Here is a 25,320-nt window from a genome sequence, read left to right as displayed (position 1 = left end):
GTGAAAAGGCTTAAATGGCTTTTTTGACCTAAGTTTGAGAATTGCGCTCAAATCAAATGTCCTAGAACCAAATTTCCACATGTAACTACTAAATTGTGATACAATACAATATTGGGTGAAGTTTGGTTGACTTCTGCGCAGCGGTTTGGGAGTTAACATCAAAATTACATTTCTCGGCCATATCGCATAGATCTCACTGTGAAAAGGCTTAAATGGCTTTTTTGACCTAAGTTTGAGAATTGCGCTCAAATCAAATGTACTAGAACCAAATTTCCACATGTAACTACTAGATTGTGATACAATACACTATTGGGTGAAGTTTGGTTGACTTCTGCGCAGCGGTTTGGGAGTTAACATCAAAATTACATTTCTCGGCCATATCGCATAGATCTCACTGTGAAAAGGCTTAAATGACTTTTTTTAATTAAGTTTGAAGATTGCGCTCAAACCAAATGTCCTAGAACTAAATTTCTAAATGTAACTACTAGATTGTGATAAAATACACTATTGGGTGAAGTTTGGTTGACTTCTGCGCAGCGGTTTGGGAGTTAACATCAAAATTACATTTCTCAGCCATATCGCATAGATCTCACTGTGAAAAGGCTTAAATGGCTTTTTTGACCTAAGTTTGATGATTGCGCTCAAACCAAATGTCCTAGAACTAAATTTCCAAATGTAACTACTAGATTGTGATAAAATACACTATTGGGTGAAGTTTGGTTGACTTCTGCGCAGCGGTTTGGGAGTTAACATCAAAATTACATTTCTCGGCCATATCGCATAGATCTCACTGTGAAAAGGCTTAAATGACTTTTTTTAATTAAGTTTGAAGATTGCGCTCAAACCAAATGTCCTAGAACTAAATTTCCAAATGTAACTACTAGATTATGATAAAATACACTATTGGGTGAAGTTTGGTTGACTTCTGCTCAGCGGTTTGGGAGTGAACATCAAAATTACATTTCTCGGCCATATCGCATAGATCTCACTGTGAAAAGGCTTAAATGACTTTTTTTATTTAAGTTGAAGATTGCGCTCAAACCAAATGTCCTAAAACTAAATTTCCAAATGTAACTACTAGATTGTGATAAAATACACTATTGGGTGAAGTTTGGTTGACTTCTGCGCAGCGGTTTGGGAGTTAACATCAAAATTACATTTCTCGGCCATATCGCATAGATCTCACTGTGAAAAGGCTTAAATGGCTTTTTTGACCTAAGTTTGAGAATTGCGCTCAAATCAAATGTCCTAGAACCAAATTTCCAAATGTAACTACTAGATTGTGATAAAATACACTATTGGGTGAAGTTTGGTTGACTTCTGCGCAGCGGTTTGGGAGTTAACATCAAAATTACATTTCTCGGCCATATCGCATAGATCTCACTGTGAAAAGGCTTAAATGGCTTTTTTGACCTAAGTTTGAGAATTGCGCTCAAATCAAATGTCCTAGAACCAAATTTCCACATGTAACTACTAAATTGTGATACAATACAATATTGTGTGAAGTTTGGTTGACTTCTGCGCAGCGGTTTGGGAGTTAACATCAAAATTACATTTCTCGGCCATATCGCATAGATCTCACTGTGAAAAGGCTTAAATGACTTTTTTTAATTAAGTTTGAAGATTGCGCTCAAACCAAATGTCCTAGAACTAAATTTCTAAATGTAACTACTAGATTGTGATAAAATACACTATTGGGTGAAGTTTGGTTGACTTCTGCGCAGCGGTTTGGGAGTTAACATCAAAATTACATTTCTCAGCCATATCGCATAGATCTCACTGTGAAAAGGCTTAAATGGCTTTTTTGACCTAAGTTTGATGATTGCGCTCAAACCAAATGTCCTAGAACTAAATTTCCAAATGTAACTACTAGATTGTGATAAAATACACTATTGGGTGAAGTTTGGTTGACTTCTGCGCAGCGGTTTGGGAGTTAACATCAAAATTACATTTCTCGGCCATATCGCATAGATCTCACTGTGAAAAGGCTTAAATGACTTTTTTTAATTAAGTTTGAAGATTGCGCTCAAACCAAATGTCCTAGAACTAAATTTCCAAATGTAACTACTAGATTATGATAAAATACACTATTGGGTGAAGTTTGGTTTACTTCTGCGCAGCGGTTTGGGAGTTAACATCAAAATTACATTTCTCGGCCATATCGCATAGATCTCACTGTGAAAAGGCTTAAATGGCTTTTTTGACCTAAGTTTGAGGATTGCGCTCAAATCAAATGTCCTAGAACCAAATTTCCACATGTAACTACTAGATTGTGATACAATACACTAATGGGTGAAGTTTGGTTGACTTCTGCGCAGCGGTTTGGGAGTGAACATCAAAATTACATTTCTCAGCCATATCGCATAGATCTCACTGTGAAAAGGCTTAAATGGCTTTTTTGACCTAAGTTTGATGATTGCGCTCAAACCAAATGTCCTAGAACTAAATTTCCAAATGTAACTACTAGATTGTGATAAAATACACTATTGGGTGAAGTTTGGTTGACTTCTGCGCAGCGGTTTGGGAGTTAACATCAAAATTACATTTCTCGGCCATATCGCATTGATCTCACTGTGAAAAGGCTTAAATGGCTTTTTTTAATTAAGTTTGAAGATTGCGCTCAAACCAAATGTCCTAAAACTAAATTTCCAAATGTAACTACTAGATTATGATAAAATACACTATTGGGTGAAGTTTGGTTGACTTCTGCGCAGCGGTTTGGGAGTGAACATCAAAATTACATTTCTCGGCCATATCGCATAGATCTCACTGTGAAAAGGCTTAAATGGCTTTTTTGACCTAAGTTTGAGGATTGCGCTCAAATCAAATGTCCTAGAACCAAATTTCCACATGTAACTACTAGATTGTGATACAATACACTATTGGGTGAAGTTTGGTTTACTTCTGTGCAGCGGTCTGGGAGTTAACATCAAAATTACATTTCTCGGCCATATCGCATAGATCTCACTGTGAAAAGGCTTAAATGACTTTTTTTAATTAAGTTTGAAGATTGCGCTCAAACCAAATGTCCTAGAACTAAATTTCTAAATGTAACTACTAGATTGTGATAAAATACACTATTGGGTGAAGTTTGGTTGACTTCTGCGCAGCGGTTTGGGAGTTAACATCAAAATTACATTTCTCAGCCATATCGCAAAGATCTCACTGTGAAAAGGCTTAAATGGCTTTTTTGACCTAAGTTTGATGATTGCGCTCAAACCAAATGTCCTAGAACTAAATTTCCAAATGTAACTACTAGATTGTGATAAAATACACTATTGGGTGAAGTTTGGTTGACTTCTGCGCAGCGGTTTGGGAGTTAACATCAAAATTACATTTCTCGGCCATATCGCGGAGATCTCACTGTGAAAAGGCTTAAATGACTTTTTTAATTAAGTTTGATGAATGCGCTCAAACCAAATGTCCTAGAACTAAATTTCCAAATGTAACTACTAGATTGTGATAAAATACACTATTGGGTGAAGTTTGGTTGACTTCGGCGCAGCGGTTTGGGAGTTAACATCAAAATTACATTTCTCAGCCATATCGCATAGATCTCACTGTGAAAAGGCTTAAATGACTTTTTTTAATTAAATTTGAAGATTGCGCTCAAACCAAATGTCCTAAAACTAAATTTCCAAATGTAACTACTAGATTGTGATAAAATACACTATTGGGTGAAGTTTGGTTGACTTCTGCGCAGCGGTTTGGGAGTTAACATCAAAATTACATTTCTCAGCCATATCGCATAGATCTCACTGTGAAAAGGCTTAAATGGCTTTTTTGACCTAAGTTTGATGATTACGCTCAAACCAAATGTCCTAGAACTAAATTTCCAAATGTAACTACTAGATTGTGATAAAATACACTATTGGGTGAAGTTTGGTTGACTTCTGCGCAGCGGTTTGGGAGTTAACATCAAAATTACATTTCTCGGCCATATCGCATAGATCTCACTGTGAAAAGGCTTAAATGGCTTTTTTGACCTAAGTTTGAGAATTGCGCTCAAATCAAATGTACTAGAACCAAATTTCCACATGTAACTACTAGATTGTGATACAATACACTATTGGGTGAAGTTTGGTTGACTTCTGCGCAGCAGTTTGGGAGTTAACATCAAAATTACATTTCTCGGCCATATCGCATAGATCTCACTGTGAAAAGGCTTAAATGACTTTTTTTAATTAAGTTTGAAGATTGCGCTCAAACCAAATGTCCTAGAACTAAATTTCCAAATGTAACTACTAGATTATGATAAAATACACTATTGGGTGAAGTTTGGTTGACTTCTGCTCAGCGGTTTGGGAGTGAACATCAAAATTACATTTCTCGGCCATATCGCATAGATCTCACTGTGAAAAGGCTTAAATGACTTTTTTTATTTAAGTTGAAGATTGCGCTCAAACCAAATGTCCTAAAACTAAATTTCCAAATGTAACTACTAGATTGTGATAAAATACACTATTGGGTGAAGTTTGGTTGACTTCTGCGCAGCGGTTTGGGAGTTAACATCAAAATTACATTTCTCGGCCATATCGCATAGATCTCACTGTGAAAAGGCTTAAATGGCTTTTTTGACCTAAGTATGAGAATTGCGCTCAAATCAAATGTCCTAGAACCAAATTTCCACATGTAACTACTAAATTGTGATACAATACAATATTGGGTGAAGTTTGGTTGACTTCTGCGCAGCGGTTTGGGAGTTAACATCAAAATTACATTTCTCGGCCATATCGCATAGATCTCACTGTGAAAAGGCTTAAATGGCTTTTTTGACCTAAGTTTGAGGATTGCGCTCAAATCAAATGTCCTAGAACCAAATTTCCACATGTAACTACTAGATTGTGATACAATACACTATTGGGTGAAGTTTGGTTGACTTCTGCGCAGCGGTTTGGGAGTGAACATCAAAATTACATTTCTCGGCCATATCGCATAGATCTCACTGTGAAAAGGCTTAAATGGCTTTTTTGACCTAAGTTTGAGGATTGCGCTCAAATCAAATGTCCTAGAACCAAATTTCCACATGTAACTACTAGATTGTGATACAATACACTATTGGGTGAAGTTTGGTTTACTTCTGCGCAGCGGTCTGGGAGTTAACATCAAAATTACATTTCTCGGCCATATCGCATAGATCTCACTGTGAAAAGGCTTAAATGACTTTTTTTTAATTAAGTTTGAAGATTGCGCTCAAACCAAATGTCCTAGAACTAAATTTCTAAATGTAACTACTAGATTGTGGTAAAATACACTATTGGGTGAAGTTTGGTTGACTTCTGCGCAGCGGTTTGGGAGTTAACATCAAAATTACATTTCTCAGCCATATCGCACAGATCTCACTGTGAAAAGGCTTAAATGGCTTTTTTGACCTAAGTTTGATGATTGCGCTCAAACCAAATGTCCTAGAACTAAATTTCCAAATGTAACTATTAAATTGTGATAAAATACACTATTGGGTGAAGTTTGGTTGACTTCTGCGCAGCGGTTTGGGAGTTAACATCAAAATTACATTTCTCGGCCATATCGCGGAGATCTCACTGTGAAAAGGCTTAAATGACTTTTTTAATTAAGTTTGATTATTGCGCTCAAACCAAATGTCCTAGAACTAAATTTCCAAATGTAACTACTAGATTGTGATAAAATACACTATTGGGTGCAGTTTGGTTGACTTCGGCGCAGCGGTTTGGGAGTTAACATCAAAATTACATTTCTCAGCCATATCGCATAGATCTCACTGTGAAAAGGCTTAAATGACTTTTTTTAATTAAGTTTGAAGATTGCGCTCAAACCAAATGTCCTAAAACTAAATTTCCAAATGTAACTACTAGATTGTGATAAAATACACTATTGGGTGAAGTTTGGTTGACTTCTGCGCAGCGGTTTGGGAGTTAACATCAAAATTACATTTCTCGGCCATATCGCATAGATCTCACTGTGAAAAGGCTTAAATGGCTTTTTTGACCTAAGTTTGAGAATTGCGCTCAAATCAAATGTCCTAGAACCAAATTTCCACATGTAACTACTAAATTGTGATACAATACAATATTGGGTGAAGTTTGGTTGACTTCTGCGCAGCGGTTTGGGAGTTAACATCAAAATTACATTTCTCGGCCATATCGCATAGATCTCACTGTGAAAAGGCTTAAATGGCTTTTTTGACCTAAGTTTGAGAATTGCGCTCAAATCAAATGTACTAGAACCAAATTTCCACATGTAACTACTAGATTGTGATACAATACACTATTGGGTGAAGTTTGGTTGACTTCTGCGCAGCGGTTTGGGAGTTAACATCAAAATTACATTTCTCGGCCATATCGCATAGATCTCACTGTGAAAAGGCTTAAATGACTTTTTTTAATTAAGTTTGAAGATTGCGCTCAAACCAAATGTCCTAGAACTAAATTTCTAAATGTAACTACTAGATTGTGATAAAATACACTATTGGGTGAAGTTTGGTTGACTTCTGCGCAGCGGTTTGGGAGTTAACATCAAAATTACATTTCTCAGCCATATCGCATAGATCTCACTGTGAAAAGGCTTAAATGGCTTTTTTGACCTAAGTTTGATGATTGCGCTCAAACCAAATGTCCTAGAACTAAATTTCCAAATGTAACTACTAGATTGTGATAAAATACACTATTGGGTGAAGTTTGGTTGACTTCTGCGCAGCGGTTTGGGAGTTAACATCAAAATTACATTTCTCGGCCATATCGCATAGATCTCACTGTGAAAAGGCTTAAATGACTTTTTTTAATTAAGTTTGAAGATTGCGCTCAAACCAAATGTCCTAGAACTAAATTTCCAAATGTAACTACTAGATTATGATAAAATACACTATTGGGTGAAGTTTGGTTTACTTCTGCGCAGCGGTTTGGGAGTTAACATCAAAATTACATTTCTCGGCCATATCGCATAGATCTCACTGTGAAAAGGCTTAAATGGCTTTTTTGACCTAAGTTTGAGGATTGCGCTCAAATCAAATGTCCTAAAACTAAATTTCCAAATGTAACTACTAGATTGTGATACAATACACTATTGGGTGAAGTTTGGTTGACTTCTGCGCAGCGGTTTGGGAGTTAACATCAAAATTACATTTCTCGGCCATATCGCATAGATCTCACTGTGAAAAGGCTTAAATGTCTTTTTTGACCTAAGTTTGAGAATTGCGCTCAAATCAAATGTCCTAGAACCAAATTTCCACATGTAACTACTAAATTGTGATACAATACAATATTGGGTGAAGTTTGGTTGACTTCTGCGCAGCGGTTTGGGAGTTAACATCAAAATTACATTTCTCGGCCATATCGCATAGATCTCACTGTGAAAAGGCTTAAATGGCTTTTTTGACCTAAGTTTGAGGATTGCGCTCAAATCAAATGTCCTAGAACCAAATTTCCACATGTAACTACTAGATTGTGATACAATACACTATTGGGTGAAGTTTGGTTTACTTCTGTGCAGCGGTCTGGGAGTTAACATCAAAATTACATTTCTCGGCCATATCGCATAGATCTCACTGTGAAAAGGCTTAAATGACTTTTTTTAATTAAGTTTGAAGATTGCGCTCAAACCAAATGTCCTAGAACTAAATTTCTAAATGTAACTACTAGATTGTGATAAAATACACTATTGGGTGAAGTTTGGTTGACTTCTGCGCAGCGGTTTGGGAGTTAACATCAAAATTACATTTCTCAGCCATATCCCAAAGATCTCACTGTGAAAAGGCTTAAATGGCTTTTTTGACCTAAGTTTGATGATTGCGCTCAAACCAAATGTCCTAGAACTAAATTTCCAAATGTAACTACTAGATTGTGATAAAATACACTATTGGGTGAAGTTTGGTTGACTTCTGCGCAGCGGTTTGGGAGTTAACATCAAAATTACATTTCTCGGCCATATCGCATAGATCTCACTGTGAAAAGGCTTAAATGACTTTTTTTAATTAAGTTTGAAGATTGCGCTCAAACCAAATGTCCTAGAACTAAATTTCCAAATGTAACTACTAGATTATGATAAAATACACTATTGGGTGAAGTTTGGTTGACTTCTGCGCAGCGGTTTGGGAGTGAACATCAAAATTACATTTCTCGGCCATATCGCATAGATCTCACTGTGAAAAGGCTTAAATGACTTTTTTTATTTAAGTTTGAAGATTGCGCTCAAACCAAATGTCCTAAAACTAAATTTCCAAATGTAACTACTAGATTGTGATAAAATACACTATTGGGTGAAGTTTGGTTGACTTCTGCGCAGCGGTTTGGGAGTTAACATCAAAATTACATTTCTCGGCCATATCGCATAGATCTCACTGTGAAAAGGCTTAAATGGCTTTTTTGACCTAAGTTTGAGAATTGCGCTCAAATCAAATGTCCTAGAACCGAATTTCCACATGTAACTACTAAATTGTGATACAATACAATATTGGGTGAAGTTTGGTTGACTTCTGCGCAGCGGTTTGGGAGTTAACATCAAAATTACATTTCTCGGCCATATCGCATAGATCTCACTGTGAAAAGGCTTAAATGGCTTTTTTGACCTAAGTTTGAGGATTGCGCTCAAATCAAATGTCCTAGAACCAAATGTCCACATGTAACTACTAGATTGTGATACAATACACTATTGGGTGAAGTTTGGTTGACTTCTGCGCAGCGGTTTGGGAGTGAACATCAAAATTACATTTCTCGGCCATATCGCATAGATCTCACTGTGAAAAGGCTTAAATGGCTTTTTTGACCTAAGTTTGAGGATTGCGCTCAAATCAAATGTCCTAGAACCAAATTTCCACATGTAACTACTAGATTGTGATACAATACACTATTGGGTGAAGTTTGGTTGACTTCTGCGCAGCGGTTTGGGAGTTAACATCAAAATTACATTTCTCGGCCATATCGCATAGATCTCACTGTGAAAAGGCTTAAATGGCTTTTTTGACCTAAGTTTGAGGATTGCGCTCAAATCAAATGTCCTAGAACCAAATTTCCACATGTAACTACTAGATTGTGATACAATACACTATTGGGTGAAGTTTGGTTTACTTCTGCGCAGCGGTCTGGGAGTTAACATCAAAATTACATTTCTCGGCCATATCGCATAGATCTCACTGTGAAAAGGCTTAAATGACTTTTTTTAATTAAGTTTGAAGATTGCGCTCAAACCAAATGTCCTAGAACTAAATTTCTAAATGTAACTACTAGATTGTGATAAAATACACTATTGGGTGAAGTTTGGTTGACTTCTGCGCAGCGGTTTGGGAGTTAACATCAAAATTACATTTCTCAGCCATATCGCATAGATCTCACTGTGAAAAGGCTTAAATGGCTTTTTTGACCTAAGTTTGATGATTGCGCTCAAACCAAATGTCCTAGAACTAAATTTCCAAATGTAACTACTAGATTGTGATAAAATACACTATTGGGTGAAGTTTGGTTGACTTCGGCGCAGCGGTTTGGGAGTTAACATCAAAATTACATTTCTCAGCCATATCGCATAGATCTCACTGTGAAAAGGCTTAAATGACTTTTTTTAATTAAATTTGAAGATTGCGCTCAAACCAAATGTCCTAAAACTAAATTTCCAAATGTAACTACTAGATTGTGATAAAATACACTATTGGGTGAAGTTTGGTTGACTTCGGCGCAGCGGTTTGGGAGTTAACATCAAAATTACATTTCTCAGCCATATCGCATAGATCTCACTGTAAAAAGGCTTAAATGACTTTTTTTAATTAAGTTTGAAGATTGCGCTCAAACCAAATGTCCTAAAACTAAATTTCCAAATGTAACTACTAGATTGTGATAAAATACACTATTGGGTGAAGTTTGGTTGACTTCTGCGCAGCGGTTTGGGAGTTAACATCAAAATTACATTTCTCAGCCATATCGCATAGATCTCACTGTGAAAAGGCTTAAATGGCTTTTTTGACCTAAGTTTGATGATTGCGCTCAAACCAAATGTCCTAGAACTAAATTTCCAAATGTAACTACTAGATTGTGATAAAATACACTATTGGGTGAAGTTTGGTTGACTTCTGCGCAGCGGTTTGGGAGTTAACATCAAAATTACATTTCTCGGCCATATCGCATAGATCTCACTGTGAAAAGGCTTAAATGGCTTTTTTGACCTAAGTTTGAGAATTGCGCTCAAATCAAATGTACTAGAACCAAATTTCCACATGTAACTACTAGATTGTGATACAATACACTATTGGGTGAAGTTTGGTTGACTTCTGCGCAGCGGTTTGGGAGTGAACATCAAAATTACATTTCTCGGCCATATCGCATAGATCTCACTGTGAAAAGGCTTAAATGACTTTTTTTAATTAAGTTTGAAGATTGCGCTCAAACCAAATGTCCTAAAACTAAATTTCCAAATGTAACTACTAGATTGTGATAAAATACACTATTGGGTGAAGTTTGGTTGACTTCTGCGCAGCGGTTTGGGAGTTAACATCAAAATTACATTTCTCGGCCATATCGCATAGATCTCACTGTGAAAAGGCTTAAATGGCTTTTTTGACCTAAGTTTGAGGATTGCGCTCAAATCAAATGTCCTAGAACTAAATTTCTAAATGTAACTACTAGATTGTGATAAAATTCACTATTGGGTGAAGTTTGGTTGACTTCTGCGCAGCGGTTTGGGAGTGAACATCAAAATTACATTTCTCGGCCATATCGCATAGATCTCACTGTGAAAAGGCTTAAATGACTTTTTTAATTAAGTTTGATGATTGCGCTCAAACCAAATGTCCTAGAACTAAATTTCCAAATGTAACTACTAGATTGTGATAAAATACACTATTGGGTGAAGTTTGGTTGACTTCGGCGCAGCGGTTTGGGAGTTAACATCAAAATTACATTTCTCAGCCATATCGCATAAATCTCACTGTGAAAAGGCTTAAATGACTTTTTTTAATTAAGTTTGAAGATTGCGCTCAAACCAAATGTCCTAGAACTAAATTTCCAAATGTAACTACTAGATTATGATAAAATACACTATTGGGTGAAGTTTGGTTGACTTCTGCGCAGCGGTTTGGGAGTTAACATCAAAATTACATTTCTCGGCCATATCGCATAGATCTCACTGTGAAAAGGCTTAAATGGCTTTTTTGACCTAAGTTTGAGAATTGCGCTCAAATCAAATGTCCTAGAACCAAATTTCCACATGTAACTACTAGATTGTGATACAATACACTAATGGGTGAAGTTTGGTTGACTTCTGCGCAGCGGTTTGGGAGTGAACATCAAAATTACATTTCTCGTAGATCTCACTGTGAAAAGGCTTAAATGGCTTTTTTGAACTAAGTTTGAGGATTGCGCTCAAAACAAATGTCCTAGAACCAAATTTCCACATGTAACTACTAGATTGTGATACAATACACTATTGGGTGAAGTTTGGTTGACTTCTGCGCAGCGGTTTGGGAGTTAACATCAAAATTACATTTCTCGGCCATATCGCATAGATCTCACTGTGAAAAGGCTTAAATAGCTTTTTTGACCTAAGTTTGAGGATTGCGCTCAAATCAAATGTCCTAGAACCAAATTTCCACATGTAACTACTAGATTGTGATACAATACACTATTGGGTGAAGTTTGGTTGACTTCTGCGCAGCGGTTTGGGAGTTAACATCAAAATTACATTTCTCGGCCATATCGCATAGATCTCACTGTGAAAAGGCTTAAATGACTTTTTTTAATTAAGTTTGAAGATTGCGCTCAAACCAAATGTCCTAGAACTAAATTTCTAAATGTAACTACTAGATTATGATAAAATACACTATTGGGTGAAGTTTGGTTGACTTCTGCGCAGCGGTTTGGGAGTGAACATCAAAATTACATTTCTCGGCCATATCGCATAGATCTCACTGTGAAAAGGCTTAAATGGCTTTTTTGACCTAAGTTTGATGATTGCGCTCAAACCAAATGTCCTAGAACTAAATTTCCAAATGTAACTACTAGATTGTGATAAAATACACTATTGGGTGAAGTTTGGTTGACTTCTGCGCAGCGGTTTGGGAGTTAACATCAAAATTACATTTCTCGGCCATATCGCATAGATCTCACTGTGAAAAGGCTTAAATGGCTTTTTTGACCTAAGTTTGAGGATTGCGCTCAAACCAAATGTCCTAGAACTAAATTTCCAAATGTAACTACTAGATTGTGATAAAATACACTATTGGGTGAAGTTTGGTTGACTTCTGCGCAGCGGTTTGGGAGTTAACATCAAAATTACATTTCTCGGCCATATCGCATAGATCTCACTGTGAAAAGGCTTAAATGACTTTTTTTAATTAAGTTTGAAGATTGCGCTCAAACCAAATGTCCTAAAACTAAATTTCCAAATGTAACTACTAGATTATGATAAAATACACTATTGGGTGAAGTTTGGTTGACTTCTGCTCAGCGGTTTGGGAGTGAACATCAAAATTACATTTCTCGGCCATATCGCATAGATCTCACTGTGAAAAGGCTTAAATGACTTTTTTTATTTAAGTTTGAAGATTGCGCTCAAACCAAATGTCCTAAAACTAAATTTCCACATGTAACTACTAGATTGTGATAAAATACACTATTGGGTGAAGTTTGGTTGACTTCTGCGCAGCGGTTTGGGAGTTAACATCAAAATTACATTTCTCGGCCATATCGCATAGATCTCACTGTGAAAAGGCTTAAATGGCTTTTTTGACCTAAGTTTGAGGATTGCGCTCAAATCAAATGTCCTAGAACCAAATTTCCACATGTAACTACTAGATTGTGATACAATACACTATTGGGTGAAGTTTGGTTGACTTCTGCGCAGCGGTTTGGGAGTGAACATCAAAATTACATTTCTCGGCCATATCGCATAGATCTCACTGTGAAAAGGCTTAAATGGCTTTTTTGACCTAAGTTTGAGGATTGCGCTCAAATCAAATGTCCTAGAACCAAATTTCCACATGTAACTACTAGATTGTGATACAATACACTATTGGGTGAAGTTTGGTTTACTTCTGCGCAGCGGTCTGGGAGTTAACATCAAAATTACATTTCTCGGCCATATCGCATAGATCTCACTGTGAAAAGGCTTAAATGACTTTTTTTAATTAAGTTTGAAGATTGCGCTCAAACCAAATGTCCTAGAACTAAATTTCTAAATGTAACTACTAGATTGTGATAAAATACACTATTGGGTGAAGTTTGGTTGACTTCTGCGCAGCGGTTTGGGAGTTAACATCAAAATTACATTTCTCAGCCATATCGCATAGATCTCACTGTGAAAAGGCTTAAATGGCTTTTTTGACCTAAGTTTGATGATTGCGCTCAAACCAAATGTCCTAGAACTAAATTTCCAAATGTAACTACTAGATTGTGATAAAATACACTATTGGGTGAAGTTTGGTTGACTTCGGCGCAGCGGTTTGGGAGTTAACATCAAAATTACATTTCTCAGCCATATCGCATAGATCTCACTGTGAAAAGGCTTAAATGACTTTTTTTAATTAAATTTGAAGATTGCGCTCAAACCAAATGTCCTAAAACTAAATTTCCAAATGTAACTACTAGATTGTGATAAAATACACTATTGGGTGAAGTTTGGTTGACTTCGGCGCAGCGGTTTGGGAGTTAACATCAAAATTACATTTCTCAGCCATATCGCATAGATCTCACTGTGAAAAGGCTTAAATGACTTTTTTTAATTAAGTTTGAAGATTGCGCTCAAACCAAATGTCCTAAAACTAAATTTCCAAATGTAACTACTAGATTGTGATAAAATACACTATTGGGTGAAGTTTGGTTGACTTCTGCGCAGCGGTTTGGGAGTTAACATCAAAATTACATTTCTCAGCCATATCGCATAGATCTCACTGTGAAAAGGCTTAAATGGCTTTTTTGACCTAAGTTTGATGATTGCGCTCAAACCAAATGTCCTAGAACTAAATTTCCAAATGTAACTACTAGATTGTGATAAAATACACTATTGGGTGAAGTTTGGTTGACTTCTGCGCAGCGGTTTGGGAGTTAACATCAAAATTACATTTCTCGGCCATATCGCATAGATCTCACTGTGAAAAGGCTTAAATGGCTTTTTTGACCTAAGTTTGAGAATTGCGCTCAAATCAAATGTACTAGAACCAAATTTCCACATGTAACTACTAGATTGTGATACAATACACTATTGGGTGAAGTTTGGTTGACTTCTGCGCAGCGGTTTGGGAGTTAACATCAAAATTACATTTCTCGGCCATATCGCATAGATCTCACTGTGAAAAGGCTTAAATGACTTTTTTTAATTAAGTTTGAAGATTGCGCTCAAACCAAATGTCCTAGAACTAAATTTCTAAATGTAACTACTAGATTGTGATAAAATACACTATTGGGTGAAGTTTGGTTGACTTCTGCGCAGCGGTTTGGGAGTTAACATCAAAATTACATTTCTCAGCCATATCGCATAGATCTCACTGTGAAAAGGCTTAAATGACTTTTTTGACCTAAGTTTGATGATTGCGCTCAAACCAAATGTCCTAGAACTAAATTTCCAAATGTAACTACTAGATTGTGATAAAATACACTATTGGGTGAAGTTTGGTTGACTTCTGCGCAGCGGTTTGGGAGTTAACATCAAAATTACATTTCTCGGCCATATCGCGGAGATCTCACTGTGAAAAGGCTTAAATGACTTTTTTAATTAAGTTTGATGATTGCGCTCAAACCAAATGTCCTAGAACTAAATTTCCAAATGTAACTACTACATTGTGATAAAATACACTATTGGGTGAAGTTTGGTTGACTTCTGCCAGCGGTTTGGGAGTTAACATCAAAATTACATTTCTCGGCAATATCGCATAGATCTCACTGTGAAAAGGCTGAAATGACTTTTTTAATTAAGTTTGATGATTGCGCTCAAACCAAATGTCCTAGAACGGAATTTCCAAATGTAACTACTAGATTGTGATACAATACACTATTGGGTGAAGTTTGGTTGACTTCTGCGCAGCGGTTTGGGAGTGAACATCAAAATTACATTTCTCAGCCATATCGCATAGATCTCACTGTGAAAAGGCTTAAATGGCTTTTTTGACCTAAGTTTGATGATTGCGCTCAAACCAAATGTCCTAAAACTAAATTTCCAAATGTAACTACTAGATTGTGATAAAATACACTATTGGGTGAAGTTTGGTTGACTTCTGCGCAGCGGTTTGGGAGTTAACATCAAAATTACATTTCTCGGCCATATCGCATAGATCTCACTGTGAAAAGGCTTAAATGGCTTTTTTGACCTAAGTTTGAGGATTGCGCTCAAATCAAATGTCCTAGAACTAAATTTCTAAATGTAACTACTAGATTGTGATAAAATACACTATTGGGTGAAGTTTGGTTGACTTCTGCGCAGCGGTTTGGGAGTGAACATCAAAATTACATTTCTCGGCCATATCGCATAGATCTCACTGTGAAAAGGCTTAAATGACTTTTTTAATTAAGTTTGATGATTGCGCTCAAACCAAATGTCCTAGAACTAAATTTCCAAATGTAACTACTAGATTGTGATAAAATACACTATTGGGTGAAGTTTGGTTGACTTCGGCGCAGCGGTTTGGGAGTTAACATCAAAATTACATTTCTCAGCCATATCGCATAGATCTCACTGTGAAAAGGCTTAAATGACTTTTTTTAATTAAGTTTGAAGATTGCGCTCAAACCAAATGTCCTAGAACTAAATTTCCAAATTTAACTACTAGATTATGATAAAATACACTATTGGGTGAAGTTTGGTTGACTTCTGCGCAGCGGTTTGGGAGTTAACATCAAAATTACATTTCTCGGCCATATCGCATAGATCTCACTGTGAAAAGGCTTAAATGGCTTTTTTGACCTAAGTTTGAGGATTGCGCTCAAATCAAATGTCCTAGAACCAAATTTCCACATGTAACTACTAGATTGTGATACAATACACTAATGGGTGAAGTTTGGTTGACTTCTGCGCAGCGGTTTGGGAGTGAACATCAAAATTACATTTCTCGTAGATCTCACTGTGAAAAGGCTTAAATGGCTTTTTTGAACTAAGTTTGAGGATTGCGCTCAAAACAAATGTCCTAGAACCAAATTTCCACATGTAACTACTAGATTGTGATACAATACACTATTGGGTGAAGTTTGGTTGACTTCTGCGCAGCGGTTTGGGAGTTAACATCAAAATTACATTTCTCGGCCATATCGCATAAATCTCACTGTGAAAAGGCTTAAATGGCTTTTTTGACCTAAGTTTGAGGATTGCGCTCAAATCAAATGTCCTAGAACCAAATTTCCACATGTAACTACTAGATTGTGATACAATACACTATTGGGTGAAGTTTGGTTGACTTCTGCGCAGCGGTTTGGGAGTTAACATCAAAATTACATTTCTCGGCCATATCGCATAGATCTCACTGTGAAAAGGCTTAAATGACTTTTTTTAATTAAGTTTGAAGATTGCGCTCAAACCAAATGTCCTAGAACTAAATTTCTAAATGTAACTACTAGATTATGATAAAATACACTATTGGGTGAAGTTTGGTTGACTTCTGCGCAGCGGTTTGGGAGTGAACATCAAAATTACATTTCTCGGCCATATCGCATAGATCTCACTGTGAAAAGGCTTAAATGGCTTTTTTGACCTAAGTTTGATGATTGCGCTCAAACCAAATGTCCTAGAACTAAATTTCCAAATGTAACTACTAGATTGTGATAAAATACACTATTGGGTGAAGTTTGGTTGACTTCTGCGCAGCGGTTTGGGAGTTAACATCAAAATTACATTTCTCGGCCATATCGCATAGATCTCACTGTGAAAGGCTTAAATGGCTTTTTTGACCTAAGTTTGAGGATTGCGCTCAAACCAAATGTCCTAGAACTAAATTTCCAAATGTATCTACTAGATTGTGATAAAATACACTATTGGGTGAAGTTTGGTTGACTTCTGCGCAGCGGTTTGGGAGTTAACATCAAAATTACATTTCTCGGCCATATCGCATAGATCTCACTGTGAAAAGGCTTAAATGACTTTTTTTAATTAAGTTTGAAGATTGCGCTCAAACCAAATGTCCTAAAACTAAATTTCCAAATGTAACTACTAGATTGTGATAAAATACACTATTGGGTGAAGTTTGGTTGACTTCTGCCAGCGGTTTGGGAGTTAACATCAAAATTACATTTCTCGGCAATATCGCATAGATCTCACTGTGAAAAGGCTGAAATGACTTTTTTAATTAAGTTTGATGATTGCGCTCAAACCAAATGTCCTAGAACGGAATTTCCAAATGTAACTACTAGATTGTGATACAATACACTATTGGGTGAAGTTTGGTTGACTTCTGCGCAGCGGTTTGGGAGTGAACATCAAAATTACATTTCTCAGCCATATCGCATAGATCTCACTGTGAAAAGGCTTAAATGGCTTTTTTGACCTAAGTTTGATGATTGCGCTCAAACCAAATGTCCTAAAACTAAATTTCCAAATGTAACTACTAGATTGTGATAAAATACACTATTGGGTGAAGTTTGGTTGACTTCTGCGCAGCGGTTTGGGAGTTAACATCAAAATTACATTTCTCGGCCATATCGCATAGATCTCACTGTGAAAAGGCTTAAATGGCTTTTTTGACCTAAGTTTGAGGATTGCGCTCAAATCAAATGTCCTAGAACTAAATTTCTAAATGTAACTACTAGATTGTGATAAAATACACTATTGGGTGAAGTTTGGTTGACTTCTGCGCAGCGGTTTGGGAGTGAACATCAAAATTACATTTCTCGGCCATATCGCATAGATCTCACTGTGAAAAGGCTTAAATGACTTTTTTAATTAAGTTTGATGATTGCGCTCAAACCAAATGTCCTAGAACTAAATTTCCAAATGTAACTACTAGATTGTGATAAAATACACTATTGGGTGAAGTTTGGTTGACTTCGGCGCAGCGGTTTGGGAGTTAACATCAAAATTACATTTCTCAGCCATATCGCATAGATCTCACTGTGAAAAGGCTTAAATGACTTTTTTTAATTAAGTTTGAAGATTGCGCTCAAACCAAATGTCCTAGAACTAAATTTCCAAATTTAACTACTAGATTATGATAAAATACACTATTGGGTGAAGTTTGGTTGACTTCTGCGCAGCGGTTTGGGAGTTAACATCAAAATTACATTTCTCGGCCATATCGCATAGATCTCACTGTGAAAAGGCTTAAATGGCTTTTTTGACCTAAGTTTGAGGATTGCGCTCAAATCAAATGTCCTAGAACCAAATTTCCACATGTAACTACTAGATTGTGATACAATACACTAATGGGTGAAGTTTGGTTGACTTCTGCGCAGCGGTTTGGGAGTGAACATCAAAATTACATTTCTCGTAGATCTCACTGTGAAAAGGCTTAAATGGCTTTTTTGAACTAAGTTTGAGGATTGCGCTCAAAACAAATGTCCTAGAACCAAATTTCCACATGTAACTACTAGATTGTGATACAATACACTATTGGGTGAAGTTTGGTTGACTTCTGCGCAGCGGTTTGGGAGTTAACATCAAAATTACATTTCTCGGCCATATCGCATAAATCTCACTGTGAAAAGGCTTAAATGGCTTTTTTGACCTAAGTTTGAGGATTGCGCTCAAATCAAATGTCCTAGAACCAAATTTCCACATGTAACTACTAGATTGTGATACAATACACTATTGGGTGAAGTTTGGTTGACTTCTGCGCAGCGGTTTGGGAGTTAACATCAAAATTACATTTCTCGGCCATATCGCATAGATCTCACTGTGAAAAGGCTTAAATGACTTTTTTTAATTAAGTTTGAAGATTGCGCTCAAACCAAATGTCCTAGAACTAAATTTCTAAATGTAACTACTAGATTATGATAAAATACACTATTGGGTGAAGTTTGGTTGACTTCTGCGCAGCGGTTTGGGAGTGAACATCAAAATTACATTTCTCGGCCATATCGCATAGATCTCACTGTGAAAAGGCTTAAATGGCTTTTTTGACCTAAGTTTGATGATTGCGCTCAAACCAAATGTCCTAGAACTAAATTTCCAAATGTAACTACTAGATTGTGATAAAATACACTATTGGGTGAAGTTTGGTTGACTTCTGCGCAGCGGTTTGGGAGTTAACATCAAAATTACATTTCTCGGCCATATCGCATAGATCTCACTGTGAAAAGGCTTAAATGGCTTTTTTGACCTAAGTTTGAGGATTGCGCTCAAACCAAATGTCCTAGAACTAAATTTCCAAATGTATCTACTAGATTGTGATAAAATACACTATTGGGTGAAGTTTGGTTGACTTCTGCGCAGCGGTTTGGGAGTTAACATCAAAATTACATTTCTCGGCCATATCGCATAGATCTCACTGTGAAAAGGCTTAAATGACTTTTTTTAATTAAGTTTGAAGATTGCGCTCAAACCAAATGTCCTAAAACTAAATTTCCAAATGTAACTACTAGATTATGATAAAATACACTATTGGGTGAAGTTTGGTTGACTTCTGCTCAGCGGTTTGGGAGTGAACATCAAAATTACATTTCTCGGCCATATCGCATAGATCTCACTGTGAAAAGGCTTAAATGACTTTTTTTATTTAAGTTGAAGATTGCGCTCAAACCAAATGTCCTAAAACTAAATTTCCAAATGTAACTACTAGATTGTGATAAAATACACTATTGGGTGAAGTTTGGTTGACTTCTGCGCAGCGGTTTGGGAGTTAACATCAAAATTACATTTCTCGGCCATATCGCATAGATCTCACTGTGAAAAGGCTTAAATGGCTTTTTTGACCTAAGTTTGAGAATTGCGCTCAAATCAAATGTCCTAGAACCAAATTTCCAAATGTAACTACTAGATTGTGATAAAATACACTATTGGGTGAAGTTTGGTTGACTTCTGCGCAGCGGTTTGGGAGTTAACATCAAAATTACATTTCTCGGCCATATCGCATAGATCTCACTGTGAAAAGGCTTAAATGGCTTTTTTGACCTAAGTTTGAGAATTGCGCTCAAATCAAATGTCCTAGAACCAAATTTCCACATGTAACTACTAAATTGTGATACAATACAATATTGTGTGAAGTTTGGTTGACTTCTGCGCAGCGGTTTGGGAGTTAACATCAAAATTACATTTCTCGGCCATATCGCATAGATCTCACTGTGAAAAGGCTTAAATGGCTTTTTTGACCTAAGTTTGAGAATTGCGCTCAAATCAAATGTACTAGAACCAAATTTCCACATGTAACTACTAGATTGTGATACAATACACTATTGGGTGAAGTTTGGTTGACTTCTGCGCAGCGGTTTGGGAGTTAACATCAAAATTACATTTCTCGGCCATATCGCATAGATCTCACTGTGAAAAGGCTTAAATGACTTTTTTTAATTAAGTTTGAAGATTGCGCTCAAACCAAATGTCCTAGAACTAAATTTCTAAATGTAACTACTAGATTGTGATAAAATACACTATTGGGTGAAGTTTGGTTGACTTCTGCGCAGCGGTTTGGGAGTTAACATCAAAATTACATTTCTCAGCCATATCGCATAGATCTCACTGTGAAAAGGCTTAAATGGCTTTTTTGACCTAAGTTTGATGATTGCGCTCAAACCAAATGTCCTAGAACTAAATTTCCAAATGTAACTACTAGATTGTGATAAAATACACTATTGGGTGAAGTTTGGTTGACTTCTGCGCAGCGGTTTGGGAGTTAACATCAAAATTACATTTCTCGGCCATATCGCATAGATCTCACTGTGAAAAGGCTTAAATGACTTTTTTTAATTAAGTTTGAAGATTGCGCTCAAACCAAATGTCCTAGAACTAAATTTCCAAATGTAACTACTAGATTATGATAAAATACACTATTGGGTGAAGTTTGGTTTACTTCTGCGCAGCGGTTTGGGAGTTAACATCAAAATTACATTTCTCGGCCATATCGCATAGATCTCACTGTGAAAAGGCTTAAATGGCTTTTTTGACCTAAGTTTGAGGATTGCGCTCAAATCAAATGTCCTAGAACCAAATTTCCACATGTAACTACTAGATTGTGATACAATACACTAATGGGTGAAGTTTGGTTGACTTCTGCGCAGCGGTTTGGGAGTGAACATCAAAATTACATTTCTCAGCCATATCGCATAGATCTCACTGTGAAAAGGCTTAAATGGCTTTTTTGACCTAAGTTTGATGATTGCGCTCAAACCAAATGTCCTAGAACTAAATTTCCAAATGTAACTACTAGATTGTGATAAAATACACTATTGGGTGAAGTTTGGTTGACTTCGGCGCAGCGGTTTGGGAGTTAACATCAAAATTACATTTCTCAGCCATATCGCATAGATCTCACTGTGAAAAGGCTTAAATGACTTTTTTTAATTAAATTTGAAGATTGCGCTCAAACCAAATGTCCTAAAACTAAATTTCCAAATGTAACTACTAGATTGTGATAAAATACACTATTGGGTGAAGTTTGGTTGACTTCGGCGCAGCGGTTTGGGAGTTAACATCAAAATTACATTTCTCAGCCATATCGCATAGATCTCACTGTGAAAAGGCTTAAATGACTTTTTTTAATTAAGTTTGAAGATTGCGCTCAAACCAAATGTCCTAAAACTAAATTTCCAAATGTAACTACTAGATTGTGATAAAATACACTATTGGGTGAAGTTTGGTTGACTTCTGCGCAGCGGTTTGGGAGTTAACATCAAAATTACATTTCTCAGCCATATCGCATAGATCTCACTGTGAAAAGGCTTAAATGGCTTTTTTGACCTAAGTTTGATGATTGCGCTCAAACCAAATGTCCTAGAACTAAATTTCCAAATGTAACTACTAGATTGTGATAAAATACACTATTGGGTGAAGTTTGGTTGACTTCTGCGCAGCGGTTTGGGAGTTAACATCAAAATTACATTTCTCGGCCATATCGCATAGATCTCACTGTGAAAAGGCTTAAATGGCTTTTTTGACCTAAGTTTGAGAATTGCGCTCAAATCAAATGTACTAGAACCAAATTTCCACATGTAACTACTAGATTGTGATACAATACACTATTGGGTGAAGTTTGGTTGACTTCTGCGCAGCGGTTTGGGAGTTAACATCAAAATTACATTTCTCGGCCATATCGCATAGATCTCACTGTGAAAAGGCTTAAATGACTTTTTTTAATTAAGTTTGAAGATTGCGCTCAAACCAAATGTCCTAGAACTAAATTTCTAAATGTAACTACTAGATTGTGATAAAATACACTATTGGGTGAAGTTTGGTTGACTTCTGCGCAGCGGTTTGGGAGTTAACATCAAAATTACATTTCTCAGCCATATCGCATAGATCTCACTGTGAAAAGGCTTAAATGACTTTTTTGACCTAAGTTTGATGATTGCGCTCAAACCAAATGTCCTAGAACTAAATTTCCAAATGTAACTACTAGATTGTGATAAAATACACTATTGGGTGAAGTTTGGTTGACTTCTGCGCAGCGGTTTGGGAGTTAACATCAAAATTACATTTCTCGGCCATATCGCGGAGATCTCACTGTGAAAAGGCTTAAATGACTTTTTTAATTAAGTTTGATGATTGCGCTCAAACCAAATGTCCTAGAACTAAATTTCCAAATGTAACTACTAGATTGTGATAAAATACACTATTGGGTGAAGTTTGGTTGACTTCTGCCAGCGGTTTGGGAGTTAACATCAAAATTACATTTCTCGGCAATATCGCATAGATCTCACTGTGAAAAGGCTGAAATGACTTTTTTAATTAAGTTTGATGATTGCGCTCAAACCAAATGTCCTAGAACGGAATTTCCAAATGTAACTACTAGATTGTGATACAATACACTATTGGGTGAAGTTTGGTTGACTTCTGCGCAGCGGTTTGGGAGTGAACATCAAAATTACATTTCTCAGCCATATCGCATAGATCTCACTGTGAAAAGGCTTAAATGGCTTTTTTGACCTAAGTTTGATGATTGCGCTCAAACCAAATGTCCTAAAACTAAATTTCCAAATGTAACTACTAGATTGTGATAAAATACACTATTGGGTGAAGTTTGGTTGACTTCTGCGCAGCGGTTTGGGAGTTAACATCAAAATTACATTTCTCGGCCATATCGCATAGATCTCACTGTGAAAAGGCTTAAATGGCTTTTTTGACCTAAGTTTGAGGATTGCGCTCAAACCAAATGTCCTAGAACTAAATTTCTAAATGTAACTACTAGATTGTGATAAAATACACTATTGGGTGAAGTTTGGTTGACTTCGGCGCAGCGGTTTGGGAGTTAACATCAAAATTACATTTCTCAGCCATATCGCATAGATCTCACTGTGAAAAGGCTTAAATGACTTTTTTTAATTAAGTTTGAAGATTGCGCTCAAACCAAATGTCCTAGAACTAAATTTCCAAATGTAACTACTAGATTATGATAAAATACACTATTGGGTGAAGTTTGGTTGACTTCTGCGCAGCGGTTTGGGAGTTAACATCAAAATTACATTTCTCGGCCATATCGCATAGATCTCACTGTGAAAAGGCTTAAATGGCTTTTTTGACCTAAGTTTGAGGATTGCGCTCAAATCAAATGTCCTAGAACCAAATTTCCACATGTAACTACTAGATTGTGATACAATACACTAATGGGTGAAGTTTGGTTGACTTCTGCGCAGCGGTTTGGGAGTGAACATCAAAATTACATTTCTCGTAGATCTCACTGTGAAAAGGCTTAAATGGCTTTTTTGAACTAAGTTTGAGGATTGCGCTCAAAACAAATGTCCTAGAACCAAATTTCCACATGTAACTACTAGATTGTGATACAATACACTATTGGGTGAAGTTTGGTTGACTTCTGCGCAGCGGTTTGGGAGTTAACATCAAAATTACATTTCTCGGCCATATCGCATAAATCTCACTGTGAAAAGGCTTAAATGGCTTTTTTGACCTAAGTTTGAGGATTGCGCTCAAATCAAATGTCCTAGAACCAAATTTCCACATGTAACTACTAGATTGTGATACAATACACTATTGGGTGAAGTTTGGTTGACTTCTGCGCAGCGGTTTGGGAGTTAACATCAAAATTACATTTCTCGGCCATATCGCATAGATCTCACTGTGAAAAGGCTTAAATGACTTTTTTTAATTAAGTTTGAAGATTGCGCTCAAACCAAATGTCCTAGAACTAAATTTCTAAATGTAACTACTAGATTATGATAAAATACACTATTGGGTGAAGTTTGGTTGACTTCTGCGCAGCGGTTTGGGAGTGAACATCAAAATTACATTTCTCGGCCATATCGCATAGATCTCACTGTGAAAAGGCTTAAATGGCTTTTTTGACCTAAGTTTGATGATTGCGCTCAAACCAAATGTCCTAGAACTAAATTTCCAAATGTAACTACTAGATTGTGATAAAATACACTATTGGGTGAAGTTTGGTTGACTTCTGCGCAGCGGTTTGGGAGTTAACATCAAAATTACATTTCTCGGCCATATCGCATAGATCTCACTGTGAAAAGGCTTAAATGGCTTTTTTGACCTAAGTTTGAGGATTGCGCTCAAACCAAATGTCCTAGAACTAAATTTCCAAATGTATCTACTAGATTGTGATAAAATACACTATTGGGTGAAGTTTGGTTGACTTCTGCGCAGCGGTTTGGGAGTTAACATCAAAATTACATTTCTCGGCCATATCGCATAGATCTCACTGTGAAAAGGCTTAAATGACTTTTTTTAATTAAGTTTGAAGATTGCGCTCAAACCAAATGTCCTAAAACTAAATTTCCAAATGTAACTACTAGATTATGATAAAATACACTATTGGGTGAAGTTTGGTTGACTTCTGCTCAGCGGTTTGGGAGTGAACATCAAAATTACATTTCTCGGCCATATCGCATAGATCTCACTGTGAAAAGGCTTAAATGACTTTTTTTATTTAAGTTGAAGATTGCGCTCAAACCAAATGTCCTAAAACTAAATTTCCAAATGTAACTACTAGATTGTGATAAAATACACTATTGGGTGAAGTTTGGTTGACTTCTGCGCAGCGGTTTGGGAGTTAACATCAAAATTACATTTCTCGGCCATATCGCATAGATCTCACTGTGAAAAGGCTTAAATGGCTTTTTTGACCTAAGTTTGAGAATTGCGCTCAAATCAAATGTCCTAGAACCAAATTTCCAAATGTAACTACTAGATTGTGATAAAATACACTATTGGGTGAAGTTTGGTTGACTTCTGCGCAGCGGTTTGGGAGTTAACATCAAAATTACATTTCTCGGCCATATCGCATAGATCTCACTGTGAAAAGGCTTAAATGGCTTTTTTGACCTAAGTTTG

This window comes from Corythoichthys intestinalis, unplaced genomic scaffold (genome assembly GCF_030265065.1).
Source record: "Corythoichthys intestinalis isolate RoL2023-P3 unplaced genomic scaffold, ASM3026506v1 HiC_scaffold_25, whole genome shotgun sequence".
NCBI classification, from domain to species: domain Eukaryota; kingdom Metazoa; phylum Chordata; class Actinopteri; order Syngnathiformes; family Syngnathidae; genus Corythoichthys; species Corythoichthys intestinalis.
The sequence above is the reverse complement of the archived record's forward strand: the minus strand, read 5'-3'. Positions refer to the sequence as shown.